Source organism: Protopterus annectens, chromosome 4.part0, assembly GCF_019279795.1.
Source record: "Protopterus annectens isolate FY-2018-M chromosome 4.part0, PAN1.0, whole genome shotgun sequence".
NCBI classification, from domain to species: Eukaryota; Metazoa; Chordata; order Ceratodontiformes; family Protopteridae; genus Protopterus; species Protopterus annectens.
This window is the reverse complement of record NC_056733.1, coordinates 977,470,284-977,485,789: the sequence shown is the minus strand read 5'-3', so window position 1 is coordinate 977,485,789 and position 15,506 is coordinate 977,470,284.

Here is a 15,506-nt window from a genome sequence, read left to right as displayed (position 1 = left end):
TTCCAACTTACATCCCTCAGTCCACAAAGAAACCACTAACAATACCGCAGTAACTCCAATATTCTCCATAAAACCAGTGCCCAACTCTCTAGTATTTAAACTGCTAACTAAACTAAGACCATGATCCCTATCCACCGATAACCTCCACTCCGAATACTTGAAACCTGATGCCGACGCAATAGCCTACAGGATCAGTATTCTAATTAACCGATCCATCTCAGAATCCACAGTCCCTCAAATTTGGAAGAAATCCATGATAACCCCATTGCATAAAGGTGGAAATACTGATCATTTAACTAACTATCATCCAATTTCCATTCTCTGACCATTAAGGTGGAAATACTAATCATTTAACTAACTATCAGAGCATTTCCATTCTCTAACCATTAAGGTGTAAATACTGATCATCTAACTAACTATCAGCACATTTCCAGTCTCTAACCATTAAGGTGTAAATACTAATCATTTAACTATCAGCGCATTTCCAGTCTCTAACCATTAAGGTGTAAATACTAATCGTTTAACTAACTATCAGCGCATTTCTATTCTCTAACCATTAAGGTGTAAATACTAATCATTTAACTAACTATCAGCACATTTCTATTCTCTAACCATTAAGGTGTAAATACTAATCATTTAACTAACTAGCAGCACATTTCCATTCTCTAACCATTAAGGTGTAAATACTAATCATTTAACTAACTATCAGCGCATTTCTATTCTCTAACCATTAAGGTGTAAATACTAATCATTTAACTAACTATCAGCACATTTCTATTCTCTAACCATTAAGGTGTAAATACTAATCATTTAACTAACTATCAGCACATTTCCATTCTCTAACCATTAAGGTGTAAATACTAATCATTTAACTAACTATCAGCACATTTCCATTCTCTAACCATTAAGGTCGAAATACTAATCATTTAACTAACTATCAGTGCATTTCCATTCTCTGACCATTAAGGTGTAAATACTAATCATTTAACTAACTATCAGCGCATTTCCATTCTCTAACCATTAAGGTGTAAATACTAATCATTTAACTAACTATCAGCACATTTCTATTCTCTAACCATTAAGGTGTAAATACTAATCATTTAACTAACTATCAGTGCATTTCCATTCTCTGACCATTAAGGTGTAAATACTAATCATTTAACTAACTATCAGTGCATTTCCATTTTCTAACCATTAAGGTGGAAATACTAATCATTTAACTAACTATCAGCGCATTTCCATTCTCTAACAATTAAGGTGTAAATACTAATCATTTAACTAACTATCATCCCATTTCCATTCTCTAACCATTAAGGTGTAAATACTAATCATTTAACTAACTATCAGCACATTTCCAGTCTCTAACCATTAAGGTGTAAATACTAATTATTTAACTATCAGCGCATTTCCATTCTCTAACCATTAAGGTGTAAATACTAATCATCTAACTAACTATCAGCACATTTCCATTCTCTAACCATTAAGGTGGAAATACTAATCATTTAACTAACTATCAGTGCATGTCCATTCTCTAACCATTAAGGTGTAAATACTAATTATTTAACTATCAGTGCATTTCCATTCTCTAACCATTAAGGTGTAAATACTAATCATTTAACTAACTATAAGCGCATTTCCATTCTCTAACCATTAAGGTGTAAATACTAATCATTTAACTAACTATCATCCCATTTCCATTCTCTAACCATTAAGGTGTAAATACTAATCATTTAACTAACTATCAGCACATTTCCATTCTCTAAGCATTAAGGTGTAAATACTAATCATTTAACTAACTATCATCCCATTTCCATTCTCTAACCATTAAGGTGGAAATACTAATCATTTAACTAACTATCATCCCATTTCCATTCTCTAACCATTAAGGTGGAAATACTAATCATTTAACTAACTATCAGTGCATTTCCATTCTCTAACCATTAAGGTGTAAATACTAATCATTTAACTAACTATCAGCGCATTTCCATTCTCTAACCATTAAGGTGGAAATACTAATCATTTAACTAACTATCAGCGCATTTCCATTCTGTAACCATTAACGTGTAAATACTAATCATTTAACTAACTATCAGTGCATTTCCATTCTCTAACCATTAAGGTGTAAATACTAATCATTTAACTAACTATCAGCGCATTTCCATTCTCTAACCATTAAGTTGGAAATACTAATCATTTAACTATCAGCGCATTTCCATTCTCTAACCATTAAGGTGTAAATACTAATCATTTAACTAACTATCAGTGCATTTCCATTCTCTAACCATTAAGGTGTAAATACTAATTATCTAACTAACTATCAGCGCATTTCCATTCTCTAACCATTAAGATTTAAATACTAATCATTTAACTAACTATCATCCCATTTCCATTCTCTAACCATTAAGGTGGAAATACTAATCATTTAACTATCAGTGCATGTCCATTCTCTAACCATTAAGGTGTAAATACTAATTATTTAACTATCAGTGCATTTCCATTCTCTAACCATTAAGGTGTAAATACTAATAATTTAACTATCAGCGCATTTCCATTCTCTAACCATTAAGGTGTAAATACTAATCATTTAACTAACTATCATCCCATTTCCATTCTCTAACCATTAAGGTGTAAATACTAATCATTTAACTAACTATCAGTGCATTTCCATTCTCTAACCATTAAAGGAGTACCACACCCACAGACTAAAAAAACATGTTTAAAACATCATGGCATGATGTTTCCTACACTTCAACAGCACTCTGGGATTATTTACAGGATTTTAAATATTTTTATATGTAATTCCATACTCTGACCACCTGGAGGCTGGCATATTGAAGTTGTTTGGATAAATCAGGTTGCCATTCAGTATCCCAGAAATCATTGTTTGGCTCAAAAATGTTACATCATGCAGGCCTCCATTTGCCTAAAGCTCCTGTCATTTCATAGATGTTGCATGCGTACAAAGTACTGAGTAAAATAGAACAGTGTATAAGTAACATTCCCTGCTGCTGAATGACTACTTAAAACAGAAACAGTGCAAATATCACAGAACACACTCAAAGTGCTGTTTACTCCTGCCTTTTTTCTAATTTAGTTTAAATGGCACTAATTTGTGAGACAATGAATTCCAGTCCATTTACTTCTCCCCTCCCCCGTAACACCTAGCTTCCCTAGCTGTCAAAGTCCTGAAGGTAATTTGACCTGGTAATTCCATTGATTGGCAGATCTCAGCAGGGTGCTTGACTCATGTAATTTAATCTTTGCTCTAGCGTTTCCTTTGTTAGAGGGGGACAATTTTTTCCTGCACTGCAGCCATTACTTGACTGCATTCACATCCAGTTTATATAGCAACTCCTAAGGTCTTGCACCAAGGAGCTAAAGAATAAAACATTTATACTATTAACCAGTTTAAATCTTTATTAATTTAAGTGTTAAGGTAGCCCTTCATACTTCCACCTTGTTGAAAATTGAGATTTACATGTGCAAAGTGTGTTGGTATGCAGTGTTTCCCTACATATGTTTTTACTCCACTGTTTGGTTTGAAAAAAAAAAAACCTTTTGCAGTGTCCCTGGATTTGTTTATGTACATACAAACCACATTGCTATATTTTCCCTTTTCTTGTGTCCAGAAGTCACTTATAACAAAGTAAATTTTTTATTGATTTTTTTTTTTTTTTTTTTTTTTTTTTTAATAAAGGACATCAAGGTTACTTTACCTTGAAACAGATAATGGATGCCACTGCAAAGAATCACTGTTGAAATATTTGTGCATGGACAAAATCCCTTACTAAATATATTTGCCAGCCTCCAGTTCCATTGGTGCTATGGCTTTAATATACTGGTGTGTTTGCTCATGCCTTCCAAATATCTCCACCATTACATACCAATTTTGCAGTGTAGTAACCACCCGGCATGCCCATACACCTTTAGCCACCAATATGCAGCTACTCCTGTTCATGTGAGTATGTGAATTCATTTTCAGACTTAAGGCATGGAAGCTGCACTGAATAATTCTAGGTGCTTGTTCAGGTTTCACATGGTGCTTGCTTAGAGCTACTCTCATGTTAAGCCACTATGAATATGTTCCACTGCCACCTCTGATACCAAGGTAATGGTTTAATCTTTCTATTCCCGCACGGCACAGTAGCAGTATCTGGTGCAAATACAACAGAGACGTATGCAAGCGATATACCACCTAAGCATCATTTGCCATGCAGAATGTACAAGTATGCATACCAAATTTCTGTGTTTCCAAACATCGGTGTTACTACACTACTACTGAATAAAATGAACATATTGAAATGTAACAAAGGACAGCAAGTTTTTTCATTACACCTTCTCACTGAACAGATTACAAGATGGCACAACCACTACCCATACTGAACAGGAAATCTTTAAGGCAGTCAGTGGTACTGCTCTTTAGGAAGGTTAGAGAAAATAACTTCAGAAAGAAGACAACTTTATAGTAATAATTGCCACTAGCAACCAACACCACGTGGAACAGCTGGAATGCTGCAGCAAAGGCAAATAAATATAAAAAAGTACAGTACTAAAGCACCACAGTTCAATACCAAGTGCATACATGTATCTACTATAGTTGTTTGGTCAGCAGGACCCAAACAGGCAATGTTTAAACATTTTTGAATGCACGTGTGAATTTATGCAGCAAAGCGACTTAAAAGCCAGGAGAAATGAAGATGCCACATTAAAGAGATACTGATACTTTGCTGTCAAACAATGTATTTCTACAAAAAATGTCATACTCACCAGTATAAATCCACAAGGGAAGCTGATGCAAAAAGACTCACATAAGGTTCCAACAGGGAAATACAGTGTACTGGAAACACAATGCTAAAAAAGAAGTACCCTACCTCCTGCACTTGTATTTGAGCACTCAGGCTGGGGGAAGGACAAGGGAGCCATGATATCACAGAAAGGGTGGGTTTTATTATTTTAGTTAGAATCAGATGACCGTGGTGATGTCACTTTGGGGGAGGGAACTGATTAAAAAAAAAAAGTACCTGCACTGCCTGGCCTCGATGATGTCAGTAATTGGGAGACTCCAGCAAGCTTTATTCAAACATGAGAGAATCATTTTGTAAGTGAAACCATCACAGTATGAGAAGGTAAGCTTCTGTGACAGAAGTAAGGGGAATTATAAAAGTTGTAAATGCTCTATTGTTGTTGCTTTACAGAGAACAATGTAAATAGGGAGGAAAAGGGCCGTGAAGTTGAGGAATACATTAGAGAAACCTGTTGTACTCCTTTAAGGTGTAAATACTAATCATTTAACTAACTATCATCCCATTTCCATTCTCTAACCATTAAGGTGTAAATACTAATCATTTAACTAACTATCAGCACATTTCCATTCTCAAACCATTAAGGTGTAAATACTAATCATCTAACTAACTATCATCCCATTTCCATTCTCTAACCATTAAGGTGAAAATACTAATCATTTAACTAACTATCAGTGCATTTCCAATCTCTAACCATTAAGGTTTAAATACTAATCATCTAACTAACTATCAGCGCATTTCCATTCTCTAACCATTAAGGTTTAAATACTAATCATCTAACTAACTATCAGCGCATTTCCATTCTCTAACCATTAAGGTTTAAATACTAATCATTTAACTAACTATCATCCCATTTCCATTCTCTAACCATTAAGGTGTAAATACTAATCATTTAACTAACTATCAGCACATTTCCATTCTCTGACCATTAAGGTGGAAATACTAATCATTTAACTAACTATCAGCGCATTTCCATTCTCTAACCATTAAGGTGGAAATACTAATCATTTAACTAACTATCATCCCATTTCCATTCTCTAACCATTAAGGTGTAAATACTAATCATTTAGCTAACTATCAGCGCATTTCAATTTTCTAACCATTAAGGTGTAAATACTAATCATTTAACTAACTATCAGTGCATTTCCATTCTCTAACCATTAAGGTATAAATACTAATCATTTAACTAACTATCAGCGCATTTCCATTCTCTAACCATTAAGGTGGAAATACTAATCATTTAACTAACTCTCAGTGCATTTCCATTCTCTGACCATTAAGGTGGAAATACTAATCATTTAACTAACTATCAGTGCATTTCCATTCTCTAACCATTAAGGTGTAAATACTAATCATTTAACTAACTATCAGTGCATTTCCATTCTCTAACCATTAAGGTGTAAATACTAATCATTTAACTAACTATCAGTGCATTTCCATTCTCTAACCATTAAGTTGGAAATACTAATAATTTAACTAACTATCAGTGCATTTCCATTCTCTAACCATTAAGATTTAAATACTAATCATTTAACTAACTATCATCCCATTTCCATTCTCTAACCATTAAGGTGTAAATACTAATCATTAAACTAACTATCAGCGCATTTCCATTCTCGAACCATTAAGATTTAAATACTAATCATTTAACTAACTATCATCCCATTTCCATTCTCTAACCATTAAGGTGTAAATACTAATCATTTAACTAACTATCAGCACATTTCCATTCTCTAACCATTAAGGTGTAAATACTAATCATTTAACTAACTATCATCCCATTTCCATTCTCTAACCATTAAGGTGTAAATACTAATCATTTAACTAACTATCAGTGCATTTCCATTCTCTAACCATTAAGGTGTAAATACTAATCATTTAACTAACTATCATCCCATTTCCATTCTCTAACCATTAAGGTGTAAATACTAATCATTTAACTAACTATCAGTGCATTTCCATTCTCTAACCATTAAGGTGGAAATACTAATCATCTAACTAACTATCAGCGCATTTCCATTCTCTAACCATTAAGATTTAAATACTAATCATTTAACTAACTATCATCCCATTTCCATTCTCTAACCATTAAGGTGTAAATACTAATCATTTAACTAACTATCAGCGCATTTCCATTCTCTAACCATTAAGGTGTAAATACTAATCATTTAACTATCATCCCATTTCCATTCTCTAACCATTAAGGTGTAAATACTAATCACTTAACTAACTATCAGTGCATTTCCATTCTCTAACCATTAAGGTGTAAATAATCATTTAACTAACTATCAGCGCATTTCCATTCTCTAACCATTAAGGTAGAAATACTAATCATTTAACTAGCTATCAGCACATTTCCATTCTCTAACCATTAAGGTGGAAATACTAATCATTTAGCTAACTATCAGCGCATTTCCATTCTCTAACCATTAAGGTGAAAATACTAATCATTTAACTAACTATCAGCACATTTCTATTCTCTAACCATTAAGGTGGAAATACTAATCATTTAACTATCATCCCATTTCCAGTCTCTAACCATTAAGGTGTAAATACTAATCATCTAACTATCAGTGCTTTTCCATTCTCTAACCATTATAAGAAACAAATTATAAAACAGGAAAACCACTCTCAGGATAAACGTGCCTATTATGACAAAATTCGAATAAAAAGTTAAACCAAGTTTCATATAGGCACGAAGACAGCTGATAATGACTTTCAGTACATATTCAGTTCCTTCGTTCTTCAAAAATAAGTTAGTATTCCAAACATAAGCCACGAGCAGTCACAAAAACTTTCCAGTCTTTCTGAATTTTTCTTAAAAACAGATTTATTCCGGAACTAGTGAGCGCTTTCACCCGAAGGCTTTATCAAACTTCTGCGTTCACTAACAAATAATACATACTTAAATACGAGTTAAAAACACATGATAGGTTCACATATTAACGCGTGATTTGTGCATTTCATCATCTAATTTAAAATCATAGTCCAAGCACATTGTCTACTTTAATAATATTTCTAACTAAACTTCCCTAAAATGCAATGACTAGAAGAACGCTAACTACACATATAATATATTTGTTCATATAAAAATATTAAACTTGTTAGAAATGTATTAAAATGGGATTATAAGCTATTCCTATACTAAAAAACATAATACTATACATAGAGTCAATAATCTAGTGAGACATGCCCTCCAATTTCTATCTAACATAACTAAGTAGTGAGTTCTATTCTAGGTATTTCATGGTTTCTTTAACTTCTTTTTACGTAGAATAGGTTGGAGATGTACTTTATCATTCAGGCCAGGCAAGCGATCAGACCTAAGTCTGATAATCCATCTAAGCTCACATTCTAGTAAGTAGTTCTCTATATCACCCCCCCTAATTGTGGGTGTAACCACTTGAATAGCTCGAAAACTAAAATAGTGAGCTGCTCCCATAGCCTTTACATGTTTGGCTAACGCATAAGTTGTAGACCCCAAACGAATATGGTATACGTGATCGCGTATACGTTCCCTCAATGACCTAGATGTCTTACCTATATAGTACGCGTCACATGCTATACACTTAGCCATATAGACAACATATCCACTTTGACAACATGTTTTAGTTTTAAATTCATATGTAATCTCAGTAACTGGATGAATGAAGTCCATGCTTACATCTATATACTTACATTGATTACAATGACCACATGGATATGTATTAAAATTCTCCTCTATAGTATTTATTTTCGGAGTTAAAGATCTAAAGCATAATTTCCTCTTTAAATTGGGTTTATTCTTATAAACAAAACTTGGGCATTGTCCCACTATTTCATAAATATCATCATCTAAGGCTAATACACTCCAGTGTTTCCCAATGATACTTTCTATATCTCTCACATCTCTTGTATAGAACAGAGGCAGTCTCAATTGATCTCCCTTCTTTTCCTGACTAACCTCTTCCACTGGTCACCTATCTGAATAGTAGGGTATTGCTCTACCATTCCTTAAATTATCTACTACTTTTATGTTGAAGTCTATATCTATTTCTGAGTAACCTCTATCCAAAAACTTTCCTTTTAAGTCAAGTACTTCTTGTTTGTACCCCGAGTCTATTGGGTTCAATCTAGACGCTCTCATTAATTGTCCTTTAAGGACATTGTTAAAAATGAACCTCGGGTGCATGCTATGTCTATGTAATATAGTGTTACAATAGCACGGTTTCCTATAAATGCATGTATTCAAGAATCCATTCCCTAGTCTAATCAAACTAACATCCAAAAATGCTATGTTTCTATGGGAATAATTCAGGGTAAATTGAAGAAAAGTAGTCATTCCATTCATTTTATTTACAAATTCCTGCAGTGATAATTCACTACCTCTCCAAACCATAAAAAGATCATCGACAAATCTGCGATAGAAGCCGACATATGCTTGGAACATTTCATTTGGCAGTAGCATTTCCTGCTCCCAGTCGGCCATGACTAGGTTGGCGTAGCTATTGGCACATGAAGTGCCCATAGCTACGCCATCCTTCTGTATATAAAGTTCATGGCCGAAAACAAAAATGTTATTCTGGAGTACTATCTCCAATAACAATGCTATCAGGTCAATTAATCTATCATCCATTTGTGTTTGTGTTCTCAAATATCTCTGCACCCTATATATCCCTTCACCGTTAGGTATAACGGTGAAGAGACTCACTACATCTAGTGTTACCAAAATATAATTTTCTTCGTCACTCATAGTATTAATATACTCGTATAAATCAACCAGGAACTGCTTACTATCTCTCAGTATTAACTGGTTACTATCCACTATGGGCCTTAGGTAATGTTCTATAAAAATAGATAGGGGCTCTGTTGCCCATCCTTGCCCAGCTACAATGGGACGCATGGGTGGGTTTTCAAGTAATTTATGAACCTTAGGGAGGCCTTGTATACTAGGAATAAGAGGGTTATTAATTTTCAAGTATTTAAATAAAGTCTCGGAAATAATTTCATTTTTAAATAGGTCATCCAGGACTTCATATATCTGGAGTACCTTAGTTTCAACATCATTCATCTCTATTTTACCATAAAAACTGGTATTGCTAAGCATATTAACCATCCTACTGACATAATCTGTGGTATTCATTATTACTAATGGACCACCTTTGTCTGAAGGTCTAATAACTATTGATTCGTCATCACATAGTGTCTTCAAAGCTCTCCTCTGTAAGAATGTAAGATTATTATAAGATTTAAACTTATTACAACTATTTTTATTTTCACTATGTTCATATAGTTCATTTTCTACCAACTTAGAAAATGTGTCCAAAAGTGGATGGAGTACTGGGTTATATATGCTGTTTGGACGAAACAGCTCTCTTTCACTGCTGTTCATAACTTCTATATTGTCACCAAACTCTAACCTTAACTGTACATTTATTTAAAAGTTCTTCTTCATGTTTATTCAAATTTCTTTCAGATAGATTAATTATTAACGGTTTTCCATCCTCTCCCACATTTTCTTTAAAGTGTGTCCTGTGGGTTCTTCTTCTGACCCCTTCCTTTTCCCCCTGCTCCGTGACCTTTGTTGACCTATGTGTTGCTGTACTGCTATGGGGAAAGGGGTAACCTGTTTACTTGCATTCATAGTAGAGCAGGACGGTTTAATCATCGTCTTATTTCTAACTACATCTCCTCCATTAGGTTCTCCATTTAATCTATCCTTATTTGTTGTTACCCTTAAATCACTCGTCAATGTTTCATTCCTGATAATATCCCCTCCATTTTCTTGAGTAACTACAACAGATTGTTGATTCATTCCTAACCCTGTGGATTCTTCTACTCGTTCTAACAATGCATTACTAGTTTGTAAGGTACTGATTTCATCCATACCATTATTATTAACAACATTGCCTCTAGTCACTCTACGAGTTGTATCACTTATATTTGCACTCTGTATATTCTTATTAACATTCAATGAAGAGTCATCAGATTGTACATTATTAGACATACTGACATTACTATTAGTATACCTCGGCCATGTGAAGACATGGCCGTTTTTAAAGTCTCTAATGTCTCTAAGCAGCTTATTACGTTTCTGTTCTAGAAACCGCTTCTCAAAAATAAAGACATTGCCCATTAGTCTATTTATACCTGGTTCAGTCTTAGTAATACTAAACCTGGATACAATAAAATCATATTGTTCAGTAACACTTTCACGGAGTAATTTCTCTTCCGGTAAATGAAACTCTATCAAGAGTTTCATATAGTCACGACTAAGTTTAAGGTTCAATTGCTGCCATTGGTATAACAATTCAGGTCTGGAATTACCTGAGGTAGGCATTTTCAGGACTCGTAGTCCTCTCGGTACTACATCTTTCGCCAGGCACGCTTCGAAATGCTGACGCTGCATTTGTAGTTTCTTCAGTTTAAGGAAATCGAGCTCTAGTCTTGTCAATGCTGTCGATAGACCAACCACATCATCCGCGTTCTCCAATTCACCTTGTATCTCCAATTCTGGCTCGTAACAAAGCAATAGATTTTCAGACCCCGCTACACATTCCGAAAACCGGATGTGTTTCCGGCTAGTATCAAACCCTTCCGGTCTGAAGGGTAACTCAATATTATCTGCATTCGAACCTTCAGCCATCCTCCGTGAGTGGTATATCAATATAAGAAACAAATTATAAAACAGGAAAACCACTCTCAGGATAAACGTGCCTATTATGACAAAATTCGAATAAAAAGTTAAACCAAGTTTCATATAGGCACGAAGACAGCTGATAATGACTTTCAGTACATATTCAGTTCCCTCGTTCTTCAAAAATAAGTTAGTATTCCAAACATAAGCCACGAACAGTCACAAAAACTTTCCAGTCTTTCTGAATTTTTCTTAAAAACAGATTTATTCCGGAACTAGTGAGCGCTTTCACCCGAAGGCTTTATCAAACTTCTGCGTTCACTAACAAATAATACATACTTAAATACGAGTTAAAAACACATGATAGGTTCACATATTAACACGTGATTTGTGCATTTCATCATCTAATTTAAAATCATAGTCCAAGCACATTGTCTACTTTAATAATATTTCTAACTAAACTTCCCTAAAATGCAATGACTAGAAGAACGCTAACTACACATATAATATATTTGTTCATATAAAAATATTAAACTTGTTAGAAATGTATTAAAAATGGGATTATAAGCTATTCCTATACTAAAAAACATAATACTATACATAGAGTCAATAATCTAGTGAGACATGCCCTCCAATTTCTATCTAACATAACTAAGTAGTGAGTTCTATTCTAGGTATTTCATGGTTTCTTTAACTTCTTTTTACGTAGAATAGGTTGGAGATGTACTTTATCATTCAGGCCAGGCAAGCGATCAGACCTAAGTCTGATAATCCATCTAAGCTCACATTCTAGTAAGTAGTTCTCTATATCACCCCCCCTAATTGTGGGTGTAACCACTTGAATAGCTCGAAAACTAAAATAGTGAGCTGCTCCCATAGCCTTTACATGTTTGGCTAACGCATAAGTTGTAGACCCCAAACGAATATGGTATACGTGATCGCGTATACGTTCCCTCAATGACCTAGATGTCTTACCTATATAGTATGCGTCACATGCTATACACTTAGCCATATAGACAACATATCCACTTTGACAACATGTTTTAGTTTTAAATTCATATGTAATCTCAGTAACTGGATGAATGAAGTCCATGCTTACATCTATATACTTACATTGATTACAATGACCACATGGATATGTATTAAAATTCTCCTCTATAGTATTTATTTTCGGAGTTAAAGATCTAAAGCATAATTTCCTCTTTAAATTGGGTTTATTCTTATAAACAAAACTTGGGCATTGTCCCACTATTTCATAAATATCATCATCTAAGGCTAATACACTCCAGTGTTTCCCAATGATACTTTCTATATCTCTCACATCTCTTGTATAGAACAGAGGCAGTCTCAATTGATCTCCCTTCTTTTCCTGACTAACCTCTTCCACTGGTCGCCTATCTGAATAGTAGGGTATTGCTTCTTCTGACCCCTTCCTTTTCCCCCTGCTCCGTGACCTTTGTTGACCTATGTGTTGCTGTACTGCTATGGGGAAAGGGGTAACCTGTTTACTTGCATTCATAGTAGAGCAGGACGGTTTAATCATCGTCTTAAGGACAATTAATGAGAGCGTCTAGATTGAACCCAATAGACTCGGGGTACAAACAAGAAGTACTTGACTTAAAAGGAAAGTTTTTGGATAGAGGTTACTCAGAAATAGATATAGACTTCAACATAAAAGTAGTAGATAATTTAAGGAATGGTAGAGCAATACCCTACTATTCAGATAGGCGACCAGTGGAAGAGGTTAGTCAGGAAAAGAAGGGAGATCAATTGAGACTGCCTCTGTTCTATACAAGAGATGTGAGAGATATAGAAAGTATCATTGGGAAACACTGGAGTGTATTAGCCTTAGATGATGATATTTATGAAATAGTGGGACAATGCCCAAGTTTTGTTTATAAGAATAAACCCAATTTAAAGAGGAAATTATGCTTTAGATCTTTAACTCCGAAAATAAATACTATAGAGGAGAATTTTAATACATATCCATGTGGTCATTGTAATCAATGCAAGTATATAGATGTAAGCATGGACTTCATTCATCCAGTTACTGAGATTACATATGAATTTAAAACTAAAACATGTTGTCAAAGTGGATATGTTGTCTATATGGCTAAGTGTATAGCATGTGACGCTGCATATAGGTAAGACATCTAGGTCATTGAGGGAACGATACGCGATCACGATACCATATTCGCTTGGGGTCTACAACTTATGCTAGCCAAACATGTAAAGGCTATGGGAGCAGCTCACTATTTTAGTTTTCGAGCTATTCAAGTGGTTACACCCACAATTAGGGGGGGTGATATAGAGAACTACTTACTAGAATGTGACCTTAGATGGATTATCAGACTTAGGTCTGATCGCTTGCCTGGCCTGAATGATAAAGTACATCTCCAACCTATTCTACGTAAAAAGAAGTTAAAGAAACCATGAAATACCTAGAATAGAACTCACTACTTAGTTATGTTAGATAGAAATTGGAGGGCATGTCTCACTAGATTATTGACTCTATGTATAGTATTATGTTTTTTAGTATAGGAATAGCTTATAATCCCATTTTTAATACATTTCTAACAAGTTTAATATTTTTATATGAACAAATATATTATATGTGTAGTTAGCGTTCTTCTAGTCATTGCATTTTAGGGAAGTTTAGTTAGAAATGTTTTTAGAGTAGATAATGTGCTAGGTTTATGACTTTAAATTAAATGATGAACTGTACAAATTACGCGCTAATATGTGAACCTATCATGTGTTTTTAGCTTGTATTTAAGTAAGTATTATTTGTTAGTGAACGCAGAAGTTTGATAAAGCCTTCGGGTGAAAGCGCTCACTAGTTCCGGAATAAATCTGTTTTTAAGAAAAATTCAGAAAGACTGGAAAGTTTTTGTGACTGTTCGTGGCTTATGTTTGGAATACTAACTTATTTTTGAAGAACGAGGGAACTGAATATGTACTGAAAGTCATTATCAGCTGTCTTCGTGCCTATATGAAACTTGGTTTAACTTTTATTCGAATTTTGTCATAATAGGCACGTTTATCCTGAGAGTGGTTTTCCTGTTTTATAATTTGTTTCTTATATTGATATACCACTCACGGAGGATGGCTGAAGGTTCAATGCAGATAATATTGAGTTACCCTTCAGACCGAAGGGTTTGATACTAGCCGGAAACACATCCGGTTTTCGGAATGTGTAGCGGGGTCTGAAAATCTATTGCTTTGTTACGAGCCAGAATTGGAGATACAAGGTGAATTGGAGAATGCGGATGATGTGGTTGGTCTATCGACAGCATTGACAAGACTAGAGCTCGATTTCCTTAAACTGAAGAAACTACAAATGCAGCGTCAGCATTTCGAAGCGTGCCTGGCGAAAGATGTAGTACCGAGAGGACTACGAGTCCTGAAAATGCCTACCTCAGGTAATTCCAGACCTGAATTGTTATACCAATGGCAGCAATTGAACCTTAAACTTAGTCGTGACTATATGAAACTCTTGATAGAGTTTCATTTACCGGAAGAGAAATTACTCCGTGAAAGTGTTACTGAACAATATGATTTTATTGTATCCAGGTTTAGTATTACTAAGACTGAACCAGGTATAAATAGACTAATGGACAATGTCTTTATTTTTGAGAAGTGGCTTCTAGAACAGAAACGTAATAAGCTGCTTAGAGACATTAGAGACTTTAAAAACGGCCATGTCTTCACATGGCCGAGGTATACTAATAGTAATGTCAGTATGTCTAATAATGTACAATCTGATGACTCTTCATTGAATGTTAATAAGAATATACAGAGTGCAAATATAAGTGATACAACTCGTAGAGTGACTAGAGGCAATGTTGTTAATAATAATGGTATGGATGAAATCAGTACCTTACAAACTAGTAATGCATTGTTAGAACGAGTAGAAGAATCCACAGGGTTAGGAATGAATCAACAATCTGTTGTAGTTACTCAAGAAAATGGAGGGGATATTATCAGGAATGAAACATTGACGAGTGATTTAAGGGTAACAACAAATAAGGATAGATTAAATGGAGTACCTAATGGAGGAGATGTAGTTAGAAATAAGACGATGATTA